The sequence below is a fragment of the Podarcis muralis genome, chromosome 5 (assembly GCF_964188315.1).
Source record: "Podarcis muralis chromosome 5, rPodMur119.hap1.1, whole genome shotgun sequence".
NCBI lineage: Eukaryota > Metazoa > Chordata > Lepidosauria > Squamata > Lacertidae > Podarcis > Podarcis muralis.
Window position 1 is genome coordinate 76,832,676 of NC_135659.1, and position 27,749 is coordinate 76,860,424.

The window sequence follows — 27,749 nt, forward strand, 5'->3', positions numbered from 1 at the left end:
CTGGCTGTCCACTATAAAGACAGGATGCTGGACTACGTCGGCTCTTCTTTGGTTCTGATTTGGGGACTCCTTTTAGTTGTGCCTTTCCTGTAAGGCGATATCAGTGGGTGCTAACTGGTTCTCCCTTCTATAATGAGAATAGAATTAAGGCAATATCATTCCTTACCCATCATGGTTCCTGCTACTCTGGCATCCAGTCCCATACATAAAAGTTCTCTTCAGGAGTTTTTCTGAATATCAAGAGGGTGAAAAACATACATGGAGATTGAGTTCTGCCAACTATGGTCTTGTAGTCCAATCTTTCTCAGTGAATAGAATCCATTTTTCACACCATTCCTGGTGTATATGATCTACAGAAAAGTCACTGGGAATCTTTGGAGGAACAGTTTTAGGGGTAACTATAAAATGCAAATAAGATTTTCATGATGAAATATTTTAAAAACAACCATGACAATATTTACTTTCTCCCCCTTCTTCCCAAATGACTGGTTTTGCTTATATGCTGCTGGCAGATGGGATGTGGATCATTTTAATTAGATTTTATTGGACTGTTATATGGCCCATAATTGTGATCATTACTCATTTTCACTCTGATTCAGGCAGTGCCTCTGCTTAGACATGATGGCATTTTGATGAGACAAAACCCCGTGTCACTTGTTGTCAAAGCAATGGAAAGAGATGTTTTTCAAGGTAAAGTTGGACTAGATTAATGAAGGATATAGGTTACCATTTTAATTTTCAGTTGTGTCCAAATTGTACATATAATAAACAAAGCACCTGTGGTCCTGGGCCATCATCATGTCATAGAGGGGGGAAATAACAGAAGGATATTGTTCACCAGTTTCTAGAAGCCAGACAATTCACTCTTGGGAAAGGGGGCTTGAATTTGCCAACCCCTGGTCTAGACAAAAAAAATTCCTTCCAGTAGCACCTTAAAGACCAACTAAGTTAGTCCTTGGTATGAGCTTTCGTGTGCATGCACACTTCTTCAGATACACATACCCTGGTCTAGAGTATTGGCTATTTTTGATCATCCAAATGTTGTTGGAATCTGATCAGCCCCATCTAGCATGGCCAATAGGCTGGGATGATGGGAGATGAAGTCTATCAACTTCCAGAGTACCCAACCTTGGTCTAGAGTACTGGCTATTTGTGGCCCACACCTCCCACCATCCCAGACTACTGGCCATGTTGCATGGGGTTAATGGGCAATGTAGTCCACAACATCTGGACTCCATAACTGGTTTCACCAGTTCTAGTGCTTTGAGAAGTAGCGAATCCCTCATTTGTATCCCCTTTAACAAAATTAGGTGGCCTTCAAACATCAAACAGACCAGAGAAATCTGAACTCTCTAGTTTCTTCCTCCTTGTTTATTGTAAGTTAAGCAACTTAAATGGTTTAACTTACAATAAATTACACTAAAGTAAGGCTTGGGAATTTTACTGGGCAGTCATATTTTGGTTCATCTCTCCATCTCTGTATTGGTCCACCTTACTATCTCTGTATCCAACCTTTGATGCTCCATCTGTGAATTGATGACCTATCCTCATTACTTTTTCTACATGCCCTTCCCAAAAGAGTAGAGCACTTTTTCTCTCACTGTTTAATCTTCATAGTTTACAGCCAGAAGATCTGGTGTGTAAATGGGCTGTGAACAATGACTCGCCTTGCTGTAGCTCTGTCTATGACAGCTGGACATCTTGTTTACTTTGTCTGAAGAGATGACCTCCACACTTGCTGGTGCAGGGTGATTTTTCTCTCCGTTTATGCAAAAGAGACTCTTCGTCTTTTACAACTCTGATGGACTTGTATATAAATAGCTGTGTGTGCAGCAGAATTCAACCCAGAAGCCTTAAGCAAAGTCAGCAGCGGTAGGACTTTTTGAGCCCAAGTTAGAAACCACATGGAGCTTAATCATTAATCACCAGTCTTTAATTAACAGCTCTGAGCTTTGAACAAAAGGCGCTTACCGCAAGGCTGCTGAGGAGCCCTGAACCTCTTTGGTGTGTTTTCATTTGGAGCACCCAGTGGTCTTCAGAAGAGAAGCTGATAGAGCAGCAACCCTTTGTGTCAAGGGTCAAGATAATAAGGAAGAGCAGATGTTTGTGGCCTTTTCTAGCCTGGCAGCAGTTTCAAGCTGACTCAACATGTACAAGCTGCCAGGTCTCCAAAGCAAGAAACCTATTGCAGCAGTGACTCATTGAGAACAGGAATCCAGGCGATGTTTGCTGTTACCAGCTTTGCACAGGTGAGAGTCAAATCAGGTAGAAGGAAAGCTTCTATTGGCCTGGGAAAGTTGGTGTTCAGAGTGAGATTGTTCAAAAGGGAGGGGGAAAGCACTTTGCAAACTGTCCTGAATACTCTTTACAACTTTATGAAATTTTATTTTAATATGAGCTTTCCCTGCCTGGTTATTATATGATGTTGCAGTAAAATGATAGTACAATCACTGCTGTGAATTGGCACAGATTAATAAAGGATGTTTAGCATTAGAAACATTTTTTTGGGGGGGGGGGGAGTGGAGGATGTTGTTTGCCCCCCTCCTAGTACCATCAAAACTGGTAGTGGATCTTACCTGAAGTCACAACCAAGTAGTAAAAGGGAGTTTGGGGGAGCATGGCTCTGATTTTGGGTAGCTATTATGGTCATGTATACATTAGACCATGGGTAGGCAAACTAAGGCCCGGGGGCCGGATCTGGCCCAATAGCCTTCTAAACCTGGCCTGTGGATGAGTAGAATGTATGCTTTTATTTAAAATGCATCTCTGGGTTATTTGTGGGGCATGGGAATTTGTTCATCCCCCCCCCCAATATAGTCCGGCTCCCCACAAGGTCTGAGGGAGAGTGAACCGGCCCCCTGCTGAAAAAAAATTGCTGACCCCTGCTTTAGACCAATGCATCCCCACCCTACTCCAAAAACGTGTAGAGGCAAAGCACTCCAAAAGTATTGCAAAGTTTAAATTTAGAGCAGTTTAGCATTTGACCTATAACCATTTCCTTTTGGTGTCACATTTGATGCCCTGTGGATACCCCAAGCTGTTGCCAGTAAACCTGGCTAAAAGTTCAGATGGGAACTGCATGTATCTTGCCCAGTTAACTGGCCATCACTAGCTTCCAGAATGCATCCTCATTTGCTTGATGCAATGTTTGAGTTACAGAATTGACTGATAGAAGCAACCCAAATATGCAGGGCAACCCTACACAGGTTTACTCAATCCCAGTATATTCAGTGGGGTTTATTTCTGCATTAGCCACTTCACCACTGCAAAAAAAAAGAAAAAGAAAAAAGAGAGGATGAAAGAAAGGTTATATATTTGTATATTTCCTTATGCTCATCAGATGCAAATTTAGAAATGATTTCTATACTTTAAGCAGAAATAAAATGTGTAACATGATAGTGGGGGAGACACTGACAAGGGCTGGATCTAGACACATCAAAGAAGTCTTTCGGTTAAACGGGTTGCAAACTTTGTATGAGAAATCGGGTAAGCAAAAACAGAACTCCACAGCGCCATCTGGTTTCACAGTGTTATAATGCATAAATGACGTATACAAAGCGTTTTTTCTTTGTCAATGTAGATGTAGCTGAGTCCAAGGTGACCTCTGTGCTTGCTGGCCCCTGGTTTCCAGCTCTTAAAATAGAGGATGCCTTCAAACAGAGAACTGTCCTCCATTAGCTATTCAGATAGAGGGCTGTTTTTTCTTTGATCGTGGGCCACCTGGCTTAGTGGGACACTAAGAGTATAATTCCAAACACACTAGAGAGTAAGTAGAGTGCTCTTTACTCCATAGCAAGTGTGTTTAGAACTCTGGCCTTAATTAAGCACAGTTCTTAATATTTAAAAAGATCAGTGTTGGGGCTTTATGTTGCCTAGAAACTACACCTTGTGTCTTAATAGTTCTTCCTTCTAATCACAAACAAGTGAGTTGATTCTGGTTCACTCATGGTGAGGGAGAAAGCACTCTGCACATGATAGAAGAGCTCCCTTCATTATATTTTAGGGCCAGGCTTTGGCAACAAAAACCTGGTTTGGGGCTATGCCTAGACATAGGAATGAGAATTTGTTTTAACCATAAGTTTTCAAATGGTAAAAAAAAAAAAAAAAAATCTGGACAAAAATAAATATCCCATATATTTTCTTGCTTCCCCCCATCTTATTTCTTTTTCTCCATGTCAACACCAAACAAGACAGGACTAAAATTAATGGGGAAAGCAGCAATTAGCAAATTAGGTTAGCGGCATGTTGCAGTGTGCCATGGCTGCCAGGTGTGAGGGGTTCTGGCAGTATATTTATTAGCGGCTGTCAGAAAAGTGACACTTTGATGAATGGAGCTGGGTAATCAGCACCCTCCGACAGTGAGCACGTCGAGGCCTCAACATGCTAAACTGCAAAATCAAACCTTTTTTTAACCCCCTGCACAAAAATAATAGAAGACCAAACCCCCTACCTACCCACCCCCATTCCTCTATAGGGGAAATATATATTTTCCATCAGGAATTAAAGATGTTGATGATAAGAGAGAGAAAGAGAAAGAGAAAGAGAGAGAGAGAGAGAGAGAGAGAGAGAGAGAGAGAGAGAAATGGAAAAATAATGCAGTTTTATGTAGAAGAATTTCTGGGGTATGGATCCCCCCCCCCCAAGATAAGTATCACTTTCACATTTTGGGAAGTAGAATACTTAAAAATATGGGCCATGTAGATCTATGGATGGTGGGGGGAAACATCTTGTTCTGGTAAGGTGAATCGAGTCAGTGACTTTGTGTGTGTTGCACCCTAACCCACAAATCAGTTAATTTGAGGTTTCTAAATTAATTAAACTGATTGACTCACACAACAATTTTATCACTTTCTGTATCTGTACTCAGTAAATTAATAAAAAAAAAAGAAGTACAGGTCTGGAGGCTGCAAAAATAGGCCTCAAGAGATGGTATGTGTATGTACAGTGGTGCCTCGGGTTAAGAAGTTAATTTGTTCTGGAGGTCCGTTCTTAACCTGAAACTGTTCTTAACCTGCAGTACCACTTTAGCTAACGGGGCCTCCCACTGCCACCATGCAGCTGCCACACGATTTCTGTTCTCATCCTGAAGTAAAGTTCTTAACCCGAGGTACTATTTCTGGGTTAGGGGAGTCTGTAACCTGAAGTGTCTGCAACCTGGAGCATCTGCAACCCGAGGTACCACTGTATGTATGTATGTATGTATGTATGTATGTATGGGCTCAGCAAATCCCATCAGATATGTAGGAGAATTTTGGGTTTAGGGAAGAGGTGGTTAACTTCCTTTCCTCAAGGACTACCTTGAGGGACCACTTCCCTCAAGGGCTGCATGTACACACTCCTGCCACAGATACACATGCACAGCCAAAGTAGGCAGGCAAGCATCCATGCACAACAAAGGGGGACACACTCAGCACACCTAAACGTTAGGAGAAATTCACTTCCTTCCTAACTCCCCTCATCATAGTAGAAACCAGCCTGCACCAGCTATGCATGCTGCAAGTTATGGAAGCAAGAATTTTGGTTTCCCCAAGGGGGTGTGTGAAATTGACCTCCGAACCTGACTCCCTCCTCCTGGATCCATGAAGCTGCAAGAGTTCCACCAGGGAAATAGTCTTCAGGGTTGGGTTAGTGTACCCTTTGGGGAGCAGCAAAAATGAATGGCCAGAAAGAAACCCATCTCTGAAAAGCCTGGAAAGGATAGAGCACTGTGCCAGGTATCTGCTTTGCATCTGTTTTGCGGGCAGAAGATCCCGTTTTCAATCTCCTGCCTTTCTTCGTAGAGTTGGGAGACTCCTGCCTGAAACCCCAGAGAGCTTCTGACAGTCATTGGAAATAATACTGAGCCATATGGTCCAACTATCTTACTCAGTATAAGCACCCGATGTTCCTATGTTCTCAATTTGAAATGTGGAACTTTTCATGCACTAAAACCCACGAGAACACAGAATTACAGAATTGCATGATAATTGTAGAATATAGAACCTGCAGCGCTATTTTTAATAGGGGGGAAAATGGTGGCTATACATGAAGCTGTTGCAGTAAGTTCCATACTTTTAACTTTTTAAGGCAAAGGTGCCAGGACTGTGTACTCTTGAGGATACGCTGAAAAAAGCACCGAGAAGCTGAAAATACAGAATTGCAAGTGGGGACCTGAGACAGTAGGAGATGGAAGTCAGTTTCTGGGACTACATAGATAGTTCACTGGGCAAAGGCTTCAGAAGTGACCCAGCCTTGAGCACTCTCTTATTTCATACCCATCCTAAATAACTTATGCCAGATTTCCAGTCTTGATACTATAAAACTGAACTGTGAGCAGGAGAACTCCCTTGCAGACATGCCCTTGGTGACCCAGAATAAATAAATACAGCAGAGTTAAGCTTGTGTTGCATCAGAACTATTGTTTCAGATGCCAACCTACCTCCTCTCGAGCCCTGCCCAGCCTAGTCGTGACTGGTGCCATCTTCTGAGTAGTAGATCATGACTCTGTCTCACCTCCATGATCTACGATGCCCATACATCCTTAGAGCGAGAGTGCACTCTGGTGATGCATTACACCAATACATCATGGACACAGAGTTTGCTCGGGTGATGTATGAGTGCCCTGAGAATGTATTTCTCAAATGGTAGTATTGTTCAGGGACAAAGCCTAGCCAAAGAGTAGATTCAATTTAATTACAGTGCAAGTGGTAGTCCAATCCTAGGAGGCACTTTGGCATCTGAATGTTGGCACCCTAAAGAAATATAGGTTGCTGTTGCTTGTGCCATTGAGTTACATCCCAATGTGCCACATTTTTTAAGTCTTTTCTTTTTCTTTTTTTTTGGAGGGAGGAAGGAGCACAGGTTCAACAGCTATTCTGGGCAAAAGGCGGGCAGTCTTTGGAAAAACACTTTTGGAAGAAAAAGCCATGATGGATGCAGGATGAATAGCCAGTCATATCCTGTACACAAGAGAAACTAGTGTCTGTGCAAAGGGAACTGGTCCCTAGTCTGCAGGGTAAACAATCTGTGCAAATTCCTTCTTGTACACTTAGAACCGTAGAATCATAGAATCTTAGAGCTGGAAGGGACCCAAGGGTCATCTAGTCCAACCCCCTGCAATGCAGGAGGAAGCTCTTCTATAAGTAACCCATAACCTCTGGTTGTATGCTGCTGTTACTTTGGTTGTGTAAATAATAGCCTGCTCATTTCTGCTTCCTTACTCCACCAGTGAAGATAATTATGAGCTAACACAGGCATAGGCAAACTCAGCCCTCCAGATGTTTTGGGACTACAACTCCCATGATCCCTTGCTAACAGGACCAGTGGTCAGGGATGATGGGAATTGTAGTCCCAAAACATCTGGAGGGCGAGTTTGCCTATCCCTGAGCTAACATCGGTTTTAAAGTATATGGCCACAGCTAATACAGTAATGCATTTTGGCTGAAGAACTGCTGTTATTGACAGTGAGGTTATGAGTCCTTTAAAACTTGCTCTAGTAAACAGAACCAGTACTTCATTTTGGGTGATCTAAATACCATGCCTTGATTTTAAGAGGGACAACCTGGAACAAAGGAACTTAAAGCCATTTATTTAGGACTGAATTGCAACAACGGCTTCCTGTTGCACTATGCTAAAGGTATTTACCTGGCAGTGATGGGAATGATTCTGTTGTATCACCGATTGCTACTCCAGTGAAGGGTCACTGTGCTTGTTTTGTATGCATTTATGCTCTAATTGTATTGTCCCTTTTCTCAGCAATGCTAAGATGGTTGTCTTATCACCAGATTCGTACGACTGCTGCGAAGGTTCATTTGGCATACATTTAAACGCTAATTTAATTGTTGCAGACTGTGCTCTTTCATTCCATTGCCACGTGACTCAGTCCTTTATGCACACACACCTGGGAGGTAACTGAGGGTCATACCCTGTGCATCTGATGAAATGGTCTCTAGTCCACAAAAGCCAATGCCATTATAAAATGTGTTAGTCTGTAAAATTTGTTGGTTTCGCTGCAACTGACATGGCGATCCCTGTGGAAATTTGCCTCGGCTTCCAGAACATTCTACTTCCAGGTAATTTACCCTGAAGTCATATCCCCCCCCCCAAAAAAAAAAAATAATTAAAAACACCCATGACATGATGTCCTTTTTCATTGTGAATAATCATTTGGGTGAGTGAGTTGCAATGGCTCTCATTCTGGCTCCTGTTCTGTTCCTCTTCCCCCACCCTTCCTAGACATTGTTTTCCCTTTCTTTGCCAAGAGTTCTATAGGCAAAAATATGCAGTATCTCCTGGGGAAAGAAAGGAAGGAAGGAAGGAAGGAAGGAAGGAAGGAAAGACCTTCTTTGAAATCCTCTCCACCTTAAAAATGGGTCCTTCTGTATTTACTAGGCATGTTCTAAATTGTTCTTTGTTTTATTAACCTATGCAATTTTACACCTTGTGCACTCTTTCTTGCCTCTGTGCATTAGTCTGGTCTTGGATATTTATTCTTAGTTAAATGGTAAGTGCCAGGTACACAAGGTTCTGTTCTCTGGCTTCTACCCCCTACCCCAACACAGCAGCACGTAGCTCACTAGTAGCGGCTGCTATAAGTCTTCTTGATGCACCGTATTGTTAAGCCATTAGACTTTGGTTTTGCAAGAGACGCGCAGAAAACGCTTTCCCCTCCCCACCTCCTCCAGCTTTTGTGTGACCTGAAATGTAGGTTCCGCTAGCAGTGAACTCAATCACGGTTCTCTCCTAGGCTGCTATTAAACCTTGGCTCTAACCATCCAAGAAATTAATCTCCAATGCCCAACCTCTCCCGGTCCCTACTGTGCTCTGTAGCAGCTGCACACCACCTTTGATCCCCAACCGCATGACTTCATCCATAAACCTACGTATCTTGCTGTGACTATTGAACCTCTTCCTATCGTCTCTTGTAAGTAAGGGCCAGGAGAATCTTCAGGACTTTGGTGTTTTACATGTGTCTGCCTCAATCATAGTTTACTTTTACCCTGGGTTTTTAAAAAATAGAAAGGAAATCAAGGGCTTCTCTTTCCCCCAAGTTTTATCCTGGTCAGATTCTTTGATACAGATGATAACTTACACAATACAGTGAGGCAAAGAGGAGCCAAAAAGCTCCCATGTTTTTATTAGATATTGGATGCAAATTTCATTGGGATCCCTGATGGTGACTACGTGTCTTTTACTCCAAAACCTTCTTTTAGTTTAAAATGTTATGATCCCACTCTGGAAGTGAGTCTTTACATGGTTAGGCCTTCAGATAAAGGTATTATGGAACTAATAATAACAGCCATTTGTCTAGTGCGGTTAAACCCATTTCACACATCTCAGTAATCCTTACAATGGGCCTGCAAAGAGTTATTTATTATTCCCATTTTACAGATGGACTATTGAGACGGAATGATCATGGCTTGCCAAATTCATGGTAGAGGCAAGATCAAAACCTGTGACATTTGGGTTCACAGCATGCTCCTAACCATGTCTACTCAGAGGTAAGTCCGATTGAATTCATAGGCTTGACAACCAAGTAAGTGGATTTGGATTGCAGTTGCCTCTGCTTATTACTTTTACAGTTTTACAAACCACTTCTCAGCTCCCAACAAGATTAAAAACAACAACATTAAAAAGCAAGATTCATCTAAAGAGCCCAACCAGTGGAAAGCTTGCGCAAGGACATTGGCTTGTACAAAAGGACTTTGCTCTTGTGCCCCCGAAATTGGCTCTGGGGAGGTTCTGGAGAACCCCCTGGACAGCACAAGTCGGGAGGAAAGAGGATTCATTCCATATGTCAAACTGAAATGCTTGTACAGATGGAATATTCATATTGGTGTAATGGTGAATCCAACCCAATAAATCCATCCCTAAGGTAAAGGTAAAGGTACCCCTGCCCGTACGGGCCAGTCTTGACAGACTCTGGGGTTGTGCGCCCATCTCACTTAAGAGGCCGGGGGCCAGCGCTGTCCGGAGACACTTCCAGGTCACGTGGCCAGCGTGACAAAGCTGCATCTGGCAAGCCAGCGCAGCACACGGAAACGCCGTTTACCTTCCCGCCAGTAAGCGGTCCCTATTTATCTACTTGCACCCGGGGGTGCTTTTGAACTGCTAGGTTGGCAGGTGCTGGGACCAAGCAACGGGAGCGCACCCCGCCGCGGAGATTCGAACCACCAACCTTTCGATCGGCAAGCCCTAGGCGCTGAGGCTTTTACCCACAGCGCCACCCGCGTCCCTTATCCATCCCTACAAATGTACAATTAATTTTAATATTTCATAAAGGACTGGGTCACACCTCAGGGAAAGCCTTCTTAATCAAAAAGGAGTTTTTCGTTTTCTTTTGCCATTATATGCTACAATTTGTCTAGTCCTTCGATGGGCAAATTGCCACTCCGGGGGGAAGAAAGGAGCTTCCAGAGAACAGCTGAATTCACAGTGAGCACATTTGCATGACCAGGTTTGGTTTTAAACAAGAATGCTAAGTTAAGAGATTTTTCGGGCACATGGCTTCACTTTTTTTGGCTGTTGTGTGATGTCGAGGTCCCACCTTGCAAAAATTCTCCTTTAATTACTTCTAGGGAAGCAAGATCCAGTTGGTAAACTCTGCAGCTCGAGGACAACTTTTCTTGCCAAGCATGCATTACCAAAGACTAATTGTTAGGATGGTGCACCTGCCTGCTCCCCTGGTAGGTAGAGCCAATGAGAGGGGGGAAAGTAATTTATTAATGATCAAGTCACAACTAGCAATGGAAACAATAGGAGTGTCTGCAGGCAGCACTGCTGGGGGCAGAGGTGCAGGTGCTTCGTGCCCTAAATGGGAGAGTCGGCATATTTTTTTACGAAGCTTGTTTGTAGCCCTTTCTCCATTTCCTTCTGCTCTGTGCATGCTCCCTTCCCTTCTCCAAATGTTTTGCCTTCACAACAGGCTCAGCATTCTTGCTTGGGGTGATAAAATAGCTGTCAACTTGAGCATGGAGGAAAAGCACAGAAGCGAATACACACACACACACACACACACACACACACAAATGCACAAACAACAACAACAAAATAGCCGTAAAGACCAAATGAATTGGAGCTGAATTTCCATTGAAACAAATGATTTGTATTGAGGCTACTAATGTGGTACGTACAGCTAAAAAGGAAAATGGTGAAAGAATGCTTATAGCTGTGGACACCTTTGAGGAGTTAAGGGCTACTCTCAGTCAGTGACTTATTCTTTTTGTGAGATTTGCTACAACGTTCACTAGTCTGGATGGTTAGAAAATACACAGATTTTCCAAAAGATTTCCCACTGCTCTGAGTGGCATGTATAATGCTGCCTTATACGCAACCAGGCTATTGGTCCATCTAACTTAGCATCTTCAACTCTGACTGGCATTGCCTGACACAAGCTGCTTGCTGGAGTGAGCATCAGAGCTTGGGTGCTTTTTAGGAGGCTAAAACAATTGAAACTTTATGTGCAATGGGGAAAACACGGTGGGAAGATACAGCAGACCCCTTTTCCATCCTGGAGTTTGCTGGCAGTTAGAAAGGCGTGTAGGAGCTTTCAATGAAAAGAAAACAAAGATCTATACAAGTGTTCCAGCATTTTTCAATTCTGGGTCCCGTTATGTTGTTGGACACCAACTCCAATAATCTTTAGGCAGCATGGTCAATGACCAGGGATAATGGGAGTTGTAGTTGAGTGCTATATAGGGAGCCAAAGTTGAAAAAGGCTGATGTATACTAACAATGTCTTTTATAAAAATATATTGGTATTGTTCTGTCATAGATAGGGCCCATCAGGTTTGACAGGTGGCAGAACAACCAGGACTGAGATTTCTTTATGGTTTATTTCACAAGCCTCCACTCTCATTTCTCATTTCTACTGCTTTCTTTTCATTCAGTGTTGAGGCCATATCCTTAGGCATAGCAAGGGGGCAGAGCCGGGAGGACTTTTCGAAATCTGAATTTGCTCCCTCAAAACAAACACAGTTTTCACCCTGAGAAAAGGAGATAATAAATATTTTGGAATAAGACAAGTTACACTAGTGGAATGCGCTCCCCAGGGAGACTTGCCAGACACCATCTTTGTTTAGTTTTAAGTGACAGGCAATACTCCCCCCCCCCAATGCTTTGGCCTTCAACTCAAAGGTTATTGTGGCCTCTTTTAATCTATAGGGTTATATTTTGTGAGATAAGTGATTAGCAAATACAATAATAATTAATAATAGTAGCTGTAATGCAGGGCAGGGCAGCTCTCAGGTTTCCCCCCCAAGCTGTGATGATATCATCTGTTGGCGTGATGATGTCAGAAGTGATTATGTCATCTGCCAGATCATCCTTGTTCTGGCAACTGAATGAGGCAGCAATACAAACATTATTCTTTAAAATGATAGCATGGAGGAGGACTCTCATCCAAGGAAAGTTTCTGTTTGGTTTCTGTGCTCATTCTCTGACTTCTGCTGTACTAATTTGACCCTGCCTTTACTACAATTTGAAGGCCTTGTGATCACCTCATTCATTCGCCAAAGCAAGTGGAAGCCATCACTTACCGTGGTACTCTGGCAGATGATGCCATTGCTCCTGCGCTCTCTCTCTCTCTCTCTCTCTCTCTCTCTCTCTCTCTCCCTCCCTTCCTCCCTCTCTCTCTCATCCTGGAGCTGCACTCCCTTGCTCCCCAGGTCCTGCTCCACCACACCATCACATTTAAAATAAATACAAATGCAAGTTTCTAGCTCTCCTGGATGCATATGAATAAGGAGTAATGCATGCAAAATTATTGAAATTAATCCAGCATGCAAATCTATCATTGTGTTTCGTTTCTCTCTTAATAAACTTTATGCCAACCAAGCACAGTTGGCACATAGTTTATTAGGGGAGAACCTAAACACAGTGATAGATTCGTAAGCTACGTTAATTTCAGTGGGGCTTTTGCATGCATTAATTGATGAAGGATTGTAATGATCATCACATCACAGCAGGATTGTGATTTAGCAAGAGCAGGGTTGTTTTTTGTTTAATATTCTGAACATATTTGTACACTTCTAATTGGAGTAATCCAAACAGATCCAAGGCTGAAATTAATTAAGTCTTGGTTCTCACAAGGTAAAGGCATGAACAAGGGCCATGTAAGAGACAAAGAAGAAAAATGAGAGTTACGGAGGCATAGCTCTACTTGCGCACCGTCATCAAGCATGTGTAATAATTACCCATTTCTTTTTTAAGGAAAAAGCAGCTGTCAGGACTAATAGGAGCTGTAGTCCAGCAACATCTGGAGAGTCACAGGTTCCTCATACCTGACAAGTTAGCCTATGAGCTTTTCAAATGGGAAATTAAGCACGACTATGCATGAGAGCCCTTTGCCCTACATAATGAGGGTTAGGACAGGAAGGCTGTTGATCACTATGCATTCCCATGTTATGCTGCTTTATTTTATACAAAGAGGAGAGATGTAAACCAGGCTTCTGCGGAATGTCCCCACTAAGCTGAATTCTAAGGCAGCAATCGCATACAATAGCTTTATCCATTCAGCAGTTCAAATCCATATTTACCCTCCAGCCTCCTGATCAGCATTGGAATTTTCTAGCTTTTTCCTCTGGGTTAACGCTGCTGCAAAGCTGTCCATCAGGACCTCTGCTGGCTTCCGCAGAGCGCCATTAATAAAGTCAGTGAAATAGAGAAATGGGATCCTTCTAGAACTGCTCAGATTGTGGTGTGTGTGTTTTCACCCCTGTGAAGCCAGCTGGGGTGCCCGTGTTGTGGATAAATGCAGTGATGAATGGTGGGTCAGAGAAGGAGCAGGCTGATTTCGCTCCAAGCTTGACCCTGTCTCAGGTCTGACGTTTGAAATGACAGGTGCATTAAAAAGTTATTTGTTTGGAGTGGGGGAAGGGGAGTCATTTGCAGTGCTTGGTGGACGCGGCACCTGGCCTAGCAGGAAAAACTGGAAGAAAAGTGATCCAAGTTCTTTCCTGCGTACAGTGCAATCTTTTCTTTATGAAGTCAGCTAGTGTGAAAATTCATGGACAGGTCAATGCACCAGGTCAGCGGCTTCTTCTCGCACATAGGGAGAATAAATGGGTTAGTTGTAGTCTCCTTATTGAGCTAGTTGTGTGGGAAGGAACTTTATAATAATCCATCACAAATAATCCAGCTATCTTATCATTGATTTCTCAAAGCATCCCACCCCCTCCTATTTAGATTTAAAAAGGGCTCACGAAACCTTGGAACAGGTGTTCACATTTCGATATCCGATTGCTCCTTGCAATCTTGAAGTTTCCGTTTGCCATCTGTAAAGTGGAGATAATAGCAACCTGTCTGTCAGGGTTGTTGTAAATCATCCAAAGCACAGAGGTGTGCAGAACATTTTGTGGAGAGAGTGGGCTACGTCTTTCCAGGGGAAGGAAAACTCCATTCCTCCCATCTCAGCAGTGTGGTGTAGTGGTTAAGAGCGGTAGGCTCATAATCTGGTGAACTGGGTTCACATCTCCACTCCTCCACATGCAGCTGCTGGGTGACCTTGGGCTAGTCACACTTCTCTAAAGTATCTCAGCCTCACTCACCTCACAGAGTGTTTGTTGTGTGGGAGGAAGGGAATAGGAGATTGTTAGCCACTTTGAGACTCCTTAGGGTAGTGATAAAGTGGGGTATCAAATACAAACTCCTCCTCCTCCTCCTCCTCCTCCTCCTCCTCCTCCTCCTCCTCCTCCTTCAGCATCCTCAATTTTGACTTTGCACACAATGCCTTAGCACTCTTGCACCTCCAAGAAGATATGGGTGAATTTGTCAGTTTGGGTGTCTCTCAGTTCCTTATTTTTCCCATTGAAATTTCAATTATCTACATTTACATACCATTTTATGGATTTTTTTTTAAAAAGAAAAAGTCATTATGAAGAGTCATCAACATTTTTATGTGAATGTCTCCTGATGTACACAATTTTGTGTGCACTTTTGCCTCATTTACAAATTTTTGCAAAGCAATTTCCCATAGTACAATGCATTTTAAAATGTTCTTTTCTCTAATATATGCATTTCAATGCAAAATGTACACTAAAAAGGTAAAGGTAAAGGTACCTACGGGCCAGTCGTGTCCGACTCTAGGGTTGTGCGCCCATCTCACTTAAGAGGCCAGGGGCCAGCACTTCCGGGTCACGTGGCCAGCATGACGAAGCTGCTCTGGCGAGCCAGCACCAGCGCAGCACACGGAAACGCCGTTTACCTTCCCGCTAGGTAAGCGGTCCCTATTTATCTACTTGCACTTGGCGGTGCTTTTGAACTGCTAGGTGGGCAGGAGCTGGGACCAAAAGATATATATACCTAGTATATGCATTTTTGTACACGTTATTTAGCAGGAGGACTGCATTGCAAAATTCAGAGAATTGTGAACTTTGATGGGCTCCTGCGATTTGGTTCACACATTGTTTCAGAAAATTAAAATTGTGCAGGTTCACCTTTAATTGTGAACTAAATTGAATTTCTTTCCCCCTTCTGTACATTAAATTCACCTACGCCAGCTTGTCACTATTTTAGAGGACAATAAAAGCAAGATTGGATGCAAAACAGTGTATGGTTTATGATGTTAGTGGATCAGTCCTTTGTTAGGTAAATTGGGTGGCGCTGTGGGTTAAACCACAGAGCCTAGGACTTGCCGATCAGAAGGTCCGCGGTTTGAATTCCTGTGACAGGGTGAGCTCCTGTTGCTCAGTCACAGCTCCTGCCAACCTAGCAGTTCGAAAGCATGTCAAAGTGCAAGTAGATAAATAGGTACCGCTCTGGCGGGAAGGTAAACGGCGTTTCCATGCGCTGCTCTGGTTCGCCAGAAGTGGCTTAGTCATGCTGGCCACATGACCCGGAAGCTGTACGCCGGCTCCCTCGGCCAATAAAGTGAGATGAGCGCCGCAACCCCAGAGTCGGTCATGACTGGACCTAATGGTCAGGGGTCCCTTTACCCTTTCCCTTAATATTGGTCATATGGCAGGAGATAATAGTTAGGACTGGGACGAGGAAACTGACTTGTTGGATAAAAGCAGCAATGCAAAAGCCAGCTGCAGGTGGCTGGAAAGCAAAACAGGATGTTGCTGTCTGGAACTGTACTGTTGGAGAAAAGGGGCAGTCTTTTCTCTGTACTGAGCACCGGATGTTAGCTCAGAGTGTCATCTGACCTGTGCTGGAAGTGCAGGGGCGGAGTTGTGACTCTTCTAATGGAGTCTGAAGGGTGCAGTCACGATTCTATGTGCTGCTGAATGACAGGAATAAAACATGTAAATAGGACTCCTATCTGTCTCATTTCCCCTCCCTGGGGGGGAAAGCTGGAAGAGAGAAGCAGAGGGTGTGTTCTTTCTCACGTCTAATGAGAAGAATCGCCGATATACGACCTAGTCTGCCGGGGGTTGCAGACGGAAGGTAAACAAGTATCTCGCTCAGCTGCCTCGGGGGAGGCCAGGTACCTCTGACTGTGAGCTGAGATACTGACATATGGCAGCATTCGGGTGGTTGCGATTCATCGAACATCTGCATGAGAGGCTGGTGGATTGTCCTCCTCTGCTCCGAGGGAGAAGATAAGCGTCTGAGGGCAGCCGGAGGCTGACCTGACGGATGGACCCAGAGGAAAGTCTTTTTCAAGCAACGGAGCTCAAGGTATGCTGCATTTCGGGCTAAAAGTGTGAACGCAGATTGATTTATTTCTCTGGTTCACGGGAGAGCTACGTTTGAAAAAAAGCAACAGCTCCGGGAGGAGAGGCCTGCAGCTCAGAGGCTAAGCCTGCATTCCACAAATTCCTGTGGTTAAGATAAGCCTTCCTGCATGCGCAGTAGCTAAGCGATGCCCCGTCAGAGACGTGGAAATTTACTGGCTACGCAGATGGCTCTGAGAGTGAGCCTGGGAAGCGAAAGATTGTTTTGTCTACGTTTCCGAAGCTGTGCAAGGTCTGAGAAACAGCTTGCAGCTTGCCTGGAAAGGCAGTAAACAACCCAGCAAAAGGCTATTGGAGTATTAGCAAGGCTGGAAAGTGAGAGAGGCTTGGCTTCAAGATGGATGCCAAGAAGGGGGGGCTGCCTTACCCACCTCCCTTAAATAATGACAATTATTCATCTTGGTCTGTAAAGATGAAGGCCCTGCTGCAGAATCAGAGGCTTTTTGATGTAATTGAAAACCCAATCCCTGCAGCACCAACCAGAGGTTGGGAATCACAGAACGTGAGGGCCAGGACTGCTATAATTCTGTGTGTCTCAGATGAGCAGCTTGTGCATATCCAGCATTTAGAAAATGCGAAAGAGGTTTGGGATACGCTACGTACGACGCATCAGAGAGATGCTGGTTCTTCAGCGTTGCTGTATTTTGAGAAGTTGACCAATCTGAGATTAGTGCCTGATGGAGATGTTCAAGCGCACCTGACAGAGATGAAGTTTCTGCGTCAACAGATGGTGGAACGCAATTTCCGTCTACAGGAGGAAGTGTTTTGCTTCATGATGATAAACAGCCTGAATCGCACCTACAAGGTTGTTGCCAGTCAGCTTGGTTCCCTACCTGCGACAGACCTGACTTCGGAGAGAGTGTGTGCTGTGGTCCAGAATGAACACGACAGACTTGCTGCACTGGAAGTGAAGGACAGGGGGAGGCAAGAACAGAGTTCAAATCTCTCCACTGCTGATGCTACTGGAGAGCATGGTGTAGCATTGAGTGCTGTCCGATTCTACAATTGTGGACAGACTGGGCATCTACAGCGAAACTGTAAGAAGCCGCGACAGTCAAGAGGAGCAAAGAGCAGCTCTACAAAGCCTGAGGCGTCAGGCAAAAGCCGTTCCAAGTGCCAGGTGAAACCTGCAAAGGCCATGATGGCGAAAGAAACCACGCCAGATGTTGGGAACACATTCATAATCGACACGGGCTGTACAAAACATTTATGCCCGCACCGAGAGCTGTTTTCGACGTTGAAGAAGCAAAGCTTCGCTGTGAAACAGGCCAACGGTCAAGAGTTGGAAGCGACCGGAATTGGGACTGTGTATCTTGAGAGTCTGAACTTAACTATAAGTGATGTTTACCTGGTTCCAGAACTGAGATTTAATCTGCTGAGTGTGTCGCAGATTGCAAAGAAAGGACTGAAACTGTCCCATGATGCTAAAAGCTGCAAGATCTTCAAAGATGGAGAACTGTATCTTACTGCCAAAGAGAAAGATGGACTGTATTTGTTGACTTTTGATCAAAGTGATTACATGAAATGTAATTCTTCTGATTCTAACGAAATTTCTCTTGCAGGTTTGACCAACATGAACACCAGGAAGGTGAACAAGAAGGTCGACAGAGCATTTCAGCGGGTGTATGCTGATGTGATTGGTCCTCTAGAACCATCTAGAGGCGGTGCAAGATATTACCTTGTGTGTGTGGATTGTTTCACTAATTATTCTTGGGTTTATTTGATGGAGAAACCGCAAGAAACTTTAGAAAAGTTTCAGGAGTTTTGTGACAAGGTTAAAAATATGCATGATGCTAACATTGATTGTCTCTTCACAGATGACAAACAAGTTTTTCTGTTACAGAAGTTTCAGAAGTTCCTGGATGGAAAAGGGATAGACCACAAAGTTTCTGTTTCAGCCGAAGCGTGGAACAAGGGGGTCTGTGTGAGGGTGAACAAAGAATTGCAAAAGGGGATGTATGCGCAATTGCTGAGTTCACATTTGCCACATGAATATTGGGCCGAGTCGCTAGCGTCCTATCTTCACGTGTGGTTGAGAAAGGTCTCAACAGAGTTGGGGTGTTCTCCTTTTGAGAAGCTGTTCCATAGAAAACCTTCTGTTGCCTATTTTAAGGTTTTCGGGTCTCATGTGAGAACAGAAGCTCCAGGTGGAGTAAAGAATGCCAGAGGCATTTTTGTGGGTTATGAAAAGGGTCTCTACAGAGTAATTTTGTCTGAATCTGGTCAGGTGATTCTCACAAAGTTTCTAGAGAGTGCTCCAGAACAAGAGCGGGTTGTAGTACAAACATTTCCCACAGGTGACGATTCAGATGATGATTTTTCTGATGTCACAGATTACAGTGGTACTGAAGATGACAGTGATAGCTCAGAGAGTTCAGTTGTAACAGTCATTGAGAGGAAATCTCACATGATGGATAGACCTTCACAGGTGAAGGAAGAACCACTGTTTGCCAATGCTACTGGTTCTCAACAAAGTCCAGAGGTTGAACCAGTGAGCACAGATGATCAGCACCTCATACGTAGGTCTGAGAGAGTTACAAAGGGTGTACCACCAAAGAGGTATTCCAAAGAGTTTGCTAACATAGCTGTTGCATGTGTTGCTATTGTTAACAACTCAAAGCAGGTTAAAGCAGTGTCTAAGTCAGAGACAAAGACACAACAGAGAGTAGCAAGCCAAGGTAATGCAGAAGCACTCATTCCTTGGAAGCCAGACAACCAAAGAGGTACACTGGTGAAACCAGTGGTGGGGAGTTCCGAGGGTGGAACTGAAACGACAGGGGACTGTTATATGTATAACAACTGTTTGTTTTCTTCTCTGGATCATGTTTTGCCTATTGTTGCTTTTGGGGGAGATTGTTGGATAAAAGCAGCAATGCAAAAGCCAGCTGCAGGTGGCTGGAAAGCAAAACAGGATGTTGCTGTCTGGAACTGTACTGTTGGAGAAAAGGGGCAGTCTTTTCTCTGTACTGAGCACCGGATGTTAGCTCAGAGTGTCATCTGACCTGTGCTGGAAGTGCAGGGGCGGAGTTGTGACTCTTCTAATGGAGTCTGAAGGGTGCAGTCACGATTCTATGTGCTGCTGAATGACAGGAATAAAACATGTAAATAGGACTCCTGTCTGTCTCATTTCCCCTCCCTGGGGGGGAAAGCTGGAAGAGAGAAGCAGAGGGTGTGTTCTTTCTCACGTCTAATGAGAAGAATCGCCAATATACGACCTAGTCTGCCGGGGGTTGCAGACGGAAGGTAAACAAGTATCTCGCTCAGCTGCCTCGGGGGAGGCCAGGTACCTCTGACTGTGAGCTGAGATACTGACATGTGACTCTCCAGATGTAATTGGACTTCAGCTCCCATAATCCCTGACCATGGACATGCTGTCTGGGACTGGTGGGATTTCAGAGTCTGACAACATCTGGAAGGCCTTAGGGTCCCCAGCCTTGGGTTAGGAGATGCTTAGAAATCTCCCAATGCATTTGTGTGAGACACCCACCGGAGAGAAGGTGATATTCCCTCTAAGTGAGGGCAGGAAGCAGATTTGTTTGTTTGTGTCTGTGTGTCCCATCAGCTCCAGCCACCATGGCCAGTGATCAGGGATGATGTGAATTATGGAAGGTGTCTCATCGGTTATCCCTGTGCTACTTGATTTAAGTCAAATGTTTTGGCTGCAGAACAACACACAGTGGGAAAAAAAGCTTTTCTTCATTGTTTTGTTTTGTTTTGTTTTTAAAAAACAAATGAACAGCCCAAATTGGTTAGTTCTTCACATTTACCCAGTTCCTAGTTTTGTGGAGGAAGGGAATGGCTTGCTCAGCCTGTGCTTTTATCCAGCCCAGCGCCTTTTGTAATATACATTGTTCATTTACAAATGCACCCATTGTGCAGATGCATATGGGGATGCAAGTTTCCACCAGGGAAAAATCTTAAAATTCATTTCTCTCTCTCTGCCAATTTCAACCCGACTTCTTTCTCTCTCCCCTCCATTGTTATTATTTTTTTACATGCATTTACCTAAGAGGAACACAAATATTGTTTTCCCCACCCTGCCAGCTAGGGTTGAGTTGCTTTCCTAGCAGATCTCGATTTCCCTGTGAATTGGCAGCCATCAATACTGGACAAACCACCGCTCAGTTCCATGGCTCATAACACTCCTGAATAAGCCCAAGCTGCTTATTCAATGTATCTGACGAATGTCCCCAAAGAACACCTTACAGGCTGGTTCACTACAGCTCTCTTACCAGCACAATGTGAAATGAAACAAACATTTGTTATTAAGCCATGAGTGTGTTTTTTTAAGGCTGCCAAAAGCTGAAAACGGGCATTGGAGATCTCTGTTGTACTTACACAGAACAATGAGGGCCTCATGCTGAGGTTGTTTACTGCTTTGCCTCATGATATGAGAAGATGGAGTATCGGTCAGGAAGAATACAACCCCCCCCCCCCAAGCAAAACTCTTTTCTCTGTAGTGAGTACACACAGACATAGAAAAGGACCGTTCCTGAAGTGACACTTCAGAAGCAAGTCTCTCCGCAGCAACTGATTTAATGGGCCATTTGGGAGAAATTGATGCAGCTTTCAATAGATAACTGATATGGCTACTTAAAAAAACAAAACAAAATCCCACCACACAAGCTGGTGTAAATACTCCCAGCATACAAAACATTCCTGCTAAATATATAGCTCAGTAGTAAATATATACTGAGGTAGAGGTGCTGTAAATACCTTTAGGTGGCAGTGATTAATATAACACCTAGGTCTGTAAAAGTCAAGAGAATGTGGAAGGAACCGTGTGGATTAGGAGGTAATGGTCTTAAACATACCCCATTTAGGGTATATACGCCTGTGTGTTTGTGTGTGAGAGAGGAGGGGTCCCTCAGAGTTTGGAAAGCTGTGCATTCTTTTTTCAGACACAGACTTTCCCAGCTTAATTGATTGAGAGGCTGTGCACTTCTTCAAAAGACCAGTGCATTCAGTGGACAAGACTAATAGTGGGTTCAACAGTCAAGAAGTCAAGAAGGTGCTTTCTGCACATGATGTAGAGGGAATACTACTACGACTACTAATTTTATACCCCTCCCATCTGGCTGGGTTTCCCCAGCTACTCTGGGCGACTCCCAACAAAATATTAAAAACACAACAAAACATCAAACGTTAAAATTTTCCCTAAACAGATGTCTTCTAAAAGTCAGATAGTTGTTTATTTCCTTGACATCTGATGGGAGAGCATTCCACAAGGTGGGTGCCACTACCGAGAAGGCTCTGTGCCTGGTTCCCTGCAACCTCACTTCTCTCAGGAAGGGAACCACCAGAAGGTCCTCGGAGCTGGACCTCAATGTCCGGACTGCATGATGGGGGTGGAGACACTCCTTCAGGTGAGGGTAGATGACAGTGCTATCTTCTAGGGGTGCTCAAGGGTACACAGGACTGGCACCTTTTCCCCACCCCAAACGTTAAAAGTGTGGCCCTTACTGTAACAACTGCAGTAAGTGCAGATGGAGTTCATCAGTCTGGGAAGGTAGCCCATCTAGGAGAAGGAAAACTCTGATCCTAAACTTCCACTGCCTTGCGGGATATCTTTGGGAGAAGAAATGGCTAAAGAGTATTATTACTATTAATAACAATTCCTGCTATGTGTACTGTGATTACAGTCTCAAAATATCCATAATAGTGGTTCTCCAAACTGCTTCACATATTCTGATAAGGTGCACAACTGTGGTGAATACTCTGATGTTTTGTAAACAAGTGTTCACTTATTGGTTCCAGTTTATTGTAGCTTCCAGATGCATGCTTGCCATGAGTATGAGATGTACCTCATGATATTTTACTGGGGTCACCATAGAGATATACCTTGAATAAATTGGATTTTGGTCCCTGCTCTTCCCTGTCCCTACCCTGGCATGCAAATATCCTTTGGTTTTCAGCCCTCTCGGGACTGGTGGCAGCTAGAGGAATAGTTATCTTAATATGTTTGAGTGAATCAGTGAATATAAGAATATTATACATTTTATGTTCTTTCATAAATATTTGGTGCACAACTCTCCGATCTCTGGGCAACCCGTCTTACCCAGGACACGTTTGTGTAAAGCTGTAAAACCTACCCAATAACTGGAAACTGTAAATCCAGAAATTGGCACATCAATGCTCATAAGTAAGGGCAAGACCTTTCTGTCAATGTTCATTTGCAGAACAAATGCTGGGGGACTATTCTCAGCGGAGCTGTAAATATCCCCATTGTACTAATGTACTGGGAATCATTGCCTTAGGCTAGCGACTGTTTTTAATTGGAACTCTGGATTAGTGAAATCAGATGAACTGAGCAGCATCACAAATATTTTATATATTTGATGGTGCTGATACTATTAATAATATAGCAGTTTTCATAGACCCCCACAACTACTGATTAAGCTGCTTTACATAGCTGTAATACAATAAAAAATACAATTAAAAAAGAGTTTAATTTTTCATTTAAAATTTTCATTTAAGCCTAAATTTGAAAGGCGGGGAGGAAGTGAAAAAGTTAGCAAACACCAAAGATGGCTGATTTGGGAATCCTCCAGCAGCACCTGGATTTTTTACTTTAAGAAAAAAATCCTCCCTACTGGAAGTGAAAATGCTTGATGAATGGGAGTGAAGGGATAACCCATATATCCAGTATAGTAATGGTGGTAGAGGGGAAATCTCTGGATTGCAACCTGACAGCTTTATTTTGCAGTTACTTTTTAAATCATCATCATCATCATCATCATTATTACTGCAACAGACCCTGGCTTGGTGAGCAAACATGTGAAGACACTGTACAGCCTTGGGTTACATACGCTTCAGGTTACATACGCTTCAGGTTACAGACTCCACTAACCCAGAAATAGTACCTCGGGTTAAGAACTTTGCTTCAGGATGAGAATAGAAAACGTGCTCCAGCGGTGCTCCGGCAGCGAGAGGCCCCATTAGCTAAAGTGATGCTTCAGATTAAGAACAGTTTCAGGTTAAGTACAGACCTCCGGAACGAATTCAGTACTTAACCTGAGGTACCACTGTACCTGGAAATGAGAACTGAATCCACACATCTGGAAAGCAGGAAGGCGAAGTCTTGCTATGGAGGCAGTGGAGGTTAAGGAAGAAAAAGCTCTGCTCCCACACAGAGATTGGACTCCTTGAGAGTTCATGGAAAACTTTCCAGCATACACCTGAGCTTGCAAATTCATTGTGCAATATGTTTAAAAAGGAGAGAGAGAGAAGTGCAAAGATAGAGGGAGTATTGCTCAGCCAGCCTAAACCAGAGCGTGTACCTGGACAGCTGGTACTTTTCAAAGTGCCTTCATTTTATAGCTATCCATCATGCACAAGGGAGAGCAGCCAAGCCCTGAATTGCAGAACTAGTACCTTGGGAGTGTTCAGCTGTGAAACCTGAGTTGGCAGCACAGATTTGCCATATGAAAAATGCTCGAAGGGTTTCCCTCCCTCCCCTTTATTTGAAGGAAGCGAGAAGGGTTCACAGTCTCTGAATCAATTCCCAAAGAAGAGTACTGTAATTTTTGGCAAGGAAACATCCAACAGGATGTATTTTTAAACCAACAAGATCCCCTCAGAAACATTTTGAACTTTGGGTCTGAAAGCTTATGGAGATCAGTTAAAGAAGGTGATGAGACTGCTGCTCACGTTACATTTCGTGCCATGAAAATGTTTTACATAAATATGTATACTGAGGGAACCTGCTTATAGAAATGTGTCCATTAGGAGAAATTTGGGCTAAAATCCTGAGGCATGTTCATGATGACTTTTTGAAGAAAATTCAAAAACTGGTGTAGAAATGAACTTAAGGTTGGAAAAATTAGAAAGCTAAATTGGAATATTCACTCTTCGCCAGAGTGGACCCGCCGATTTCACCACTGCTCAGCAAAGTAACTACTGAGGGCAAAACAACATGTGATGATAATAGGGTTTTTGAAAAGGCATGCCTAAGCCAGAAGTTTTTTTTTTCAGGGGGTGCACAGTTGTGAGCCCCAATCCAGAATATGCTCCCAACCCAAATCTGGGAGCATGCGCCAGTTTCCCACTGAAAACCACCACTGTGGCAAGGTGCAGTAAACAATACTTTTGCAGGGCAAGTAACTTCCAGAAATCTGTGTGATGCTTGGCTGGAGATTGCCATGGTCTCCGAATACAAATCCCCCCTTCAGAATGAAAGCAGATGATTTAAGTGTGTGGTGTAGTGGTTAGAGTGCTAAATGAAGACCCAGAAGGTCAGGGTTCAGATCCCCACTCAGTCATAAAGGTGACGTTCGGCCAGTTAAAGTCTCTCAGACTATCCACAGTCTCTCAGCCTAACAACCTCACAGGGTTGTTGTGGGGAATAAATAAGGTGGGTGGGGAGAACCAAATATGCCACCTCGAGCTCCTTAGAGCAGGCATAGGCAAACTCGGCCCTCCAGATGTTTTGGGACTACAACCCCATCATCCCTAGCTAGCAGGACCAGTGGTCAGGGATGATGGGAATTGTAGTCTCAAAACATCTGGAGGGCCGAGTTTGCCTACGCCTGCCTTAGAGAAAGAGGTGAGATATAAAGCAACAAACCAACTGCTGCTTGCTATAACTAACATTTGGCCCTGGAACCACCTCAGACATATGTGTATTCAAGGATTTACTATTGAGGAGGTTGTTTTGCATTTGTTCACCCATGCCAGAGGGCAATTTGGGGAAAGCATGCGCATCCTGGGGAACTTCCATGCACCTCACTAAGGAAGCCAACCTTTCGCTTTGAGAATTACTGCCGTTAAGCCCCATAGTCGGCTCCAAACAGCAATTCTGATTTAATCAGGGTTCCGCAGTCTGTAAGTCCATAGGTAAATAAAGCAGCCGCTATAGTTTATCATTTATTTATGAACCTATTTGCGGCCGGTGTTTTGCATATTAATCAGCGGTTCTCCATGTGGCAATTCTGTATTGAGAAGAAAAGGCGGGGGCCAGAAATGGCCCGCTCCTTGCTATGTGACTTCTCTTGCCCCTGGATAATATGCAAAGAATTAGATTAGAAATAGCCTTATGAATAAATGATGAAATCCCGAGTTATGTATATATTTAAATGGCGGTGTCACTCTTGAGAACACATGGGAAACAGCTTCCCTACTGCCCCCCCCTGACCTGCCTCCACCACATCTTTTCCACCATGAGGCCACAACGGAAAATGCTGTGTTAAAATGTGTTTGTCTTGCTTTAGGTGGAAAAGAAGCACAGAGCATCTGAGGTGAAGAAGACTCCCTGAGGACTAACCCAAGGCTGCTGTTGTCACAGAAGACCAAGTCACAGGCTGGGACTTTAACCATGTGCCCAAAATAATGGGGTGCCAGGAGAGAGTCAATGAGTGGAAGATTACAATGTTCTTGACCACAGATGATGAGGACAGAACCCACCACTGTGACACATACCAGCTTAGCATACAAAATATGTAGTGTCTCTTATGTTAAGATGAGAATACTGACATGTTTCTTTTTAAAATCCACATATGTATGGATATTTCCCGGAAGGGGTAGCTGTGTTAATCTTTTGCAACAAAAGCAGTGAAGAATCTTGTGGCACTTGAGAGGCTAACACATTTACTTAGGCCAGGGGTGGGGGATTCTGTTTGCATTTTGAAGAGAAAATACCCAATTTGCACTTCTGCAACCAGTTACTGAACTCAAATCACTGAGGAAGAGCTGTAGCTAAGCAGTAGAGCACTGCTTTGCATGCAGCAAGGCCAAGGTTCAATCCTCAGCATTTCCAGGAAGGGCTAGGAAAGCATCCCTGGAGAGAAAATGCCAGTCAGTATGGACAATATGGAGCTATATGGACCAATAGTTCGATTTGGTATAAGGTGGCTTCTGTTAAAGAGATGTTTCATATGCATAACATGTAAAGTTTATATACACTGAGGTTTGAAAAAAAAACTTATGTAAAGGTTTGCATTTGCAAAGTAGAAAAGTTTGTATTAGGCATGAGAGGTTTCACACTGACAAATGCGGCAGAAAAGGTTGAATGTTCCGTTTCAGTCTTTAAGCTCATCGATGACTCATCCTGGAAACCTGAGCTTTAGATCTCTCACAATAAGAAGGTGAAACCTGAGACTTCAGCGTCTCTGTCAGCAACGGAGCTTGAAATAGAAGCAGTAGTGGTTTCACTCTGCAATGATGGATGAGCAACTTCCTTAGGATCTCTCTTTCTCTCTTTGGGACTGAAGATGAGAAAGTTCTTGTACTAAATCAAGGACTAAAAAGAAGATGGGATCACATTGCTTGCTTGATTAAAAGCAATGAGTTACTTTGTATCTTGTAACAGTTTTTCAGAACAATTTTAAGTTCAACAAAGCTTTGAAACTTTTCTTGTGGTGGGGAGCCTTTATTTCTACTCTGCACAGGATCCAAATCAGGGATTCTATTGCTGCAACTCTAACTGCCTCATATGTTCCTAAAGCACAACTATCCTTTGAAATTCACAGACATTTGAATTTTGCAATTAAGTTCACCAACCAAATATTGTGTATAAAACTACAGATATTGGGGGGGAAATGTGTTCAGAAGTACATATATTAGTGGAAACAGCATACAAAAAGGCAATGCATTATGTTTGGGAGAAGCACTGGCAAAAATATGCATATTACTAAAAAAAAAAGGCATACAAAAATGGGCAGTGAGAGAAATTTGCACTAAAATGCTGACAAATTTTCATGAGGATTTCCTTTTTTAAACAACAAGAAGTGTAAACCGCTGCAGTAACATGGAAAAAATGCTTTTAAGATTGGAAAAATGGGAAACTGAGATAAGCTGCAATTGACAGTTTCTAGGAGTTGACAGGCTAGTATAGGGCACTAGGGATATTGATAATGATCTATTTGAGCCAGTGAGCAGACCAGTGCAGGGCAAAAGGCTGCCATGTTTCATGATATAAACAGCCACCTGTATACAATGTGTGCAGTGGCCATGCTGGGAATTCAAAATAATGCCACGTGACTCATGTAGCCAATCACAGCTAGCAGGCCTCCAGAATTGAGTCTCTGCTATGCCGGAAGTGAGTATTTGCTGAGAATGGCCTGCCTCTAGTACAGAGTTACATTGTTACTCGAAATA

The 27,749-nt window shown here is 43.5% G+C and overlaps 1 long non-coding RNA gene across 1 annotated transcript; it reads left to right on the forward strand.

The window, feature by feature from the left end:
- Positions 1-1,821: 1,821 nt before the first annotated feature.
- Positions 1,822-27,003, forward strand: LOC114599551 (uncharacterized). The gene is made up of 4 exons (XR_013393002.1): positions 1,822-2,249; positions 6,825-9,479; positions 10,557-10,664; positions 25,865-27,003. It is a non-coding gene; the product is annotated as an uncharacterized LOC114599551 (long non-coding RNA).
- Positions 27,004-27,749: the final 746 nt, after the last annotated feature.